A 598-nucleotide genomic window follows, 5' to 3' on the forward strand; every position below is an offset into this window, starting at 1 on the left:
AAAAAAAAAATGTTTTCCATTCAAAAAATTGAAGTTAATGAATTTTTTTTTTGTAATTCGGAATATCAGTGTTTTTTTTTTTTTCAATAGTTTGTTTATTTATTCAGAACGAATTTAATATATGTTGCTATTTATATCTTGACATTGAATCGATGAATTTCTTTTTTTTTTCTTCCATATTTTTTATTAGAACATTTACCACAAATTTTGTCTTGATCGTACCCGCGAATCTCCCATGGATTCCCTAAATCCGGCGCCGGGAATGAGAACCTTTTGTGCGAGAGAGAAGTCTCCGTCTCGCTCCCATTCGCTACATCATTGTTGCGACCATTTGCGCATGCGCGCACGGGCCTGTGGAACATCACGGACTGAATGCGAGAAAAAGAATCATTTGAGGTTTTTCGTCAGCCGTTCGCTCTCTCTCCCTCTCACTCTCTCTCTCTCTCTCGGAAGAAAAAAAGGCTGTTTGACGGAGAACTAAATCACCCATCAATTAACCTTCTTTCATCCCTTAATCTCTGTAAAAAATGGAAGAAACTGTAATGAAAATCACAGCGCAGTAAGAAAAATAATTGTTTTGCGGCGTACAGTGACTCCC

Source organism: Diachasma alloeum, unplaced genomic scaffold (assembly GCF_001412515.2).
Source record: "Diachasma alloeum isolate Michigan unplaced genomic scaffold, Dall2.0 Dall_scaffold_00194, whole genome shotgun sequence".
Lineage (NCBI taxonomy): Eukaryota > Metazoa > Arthropoda > Insecta > Hymenoptera > Braconidae > Diachasma > Diachasma alloeum.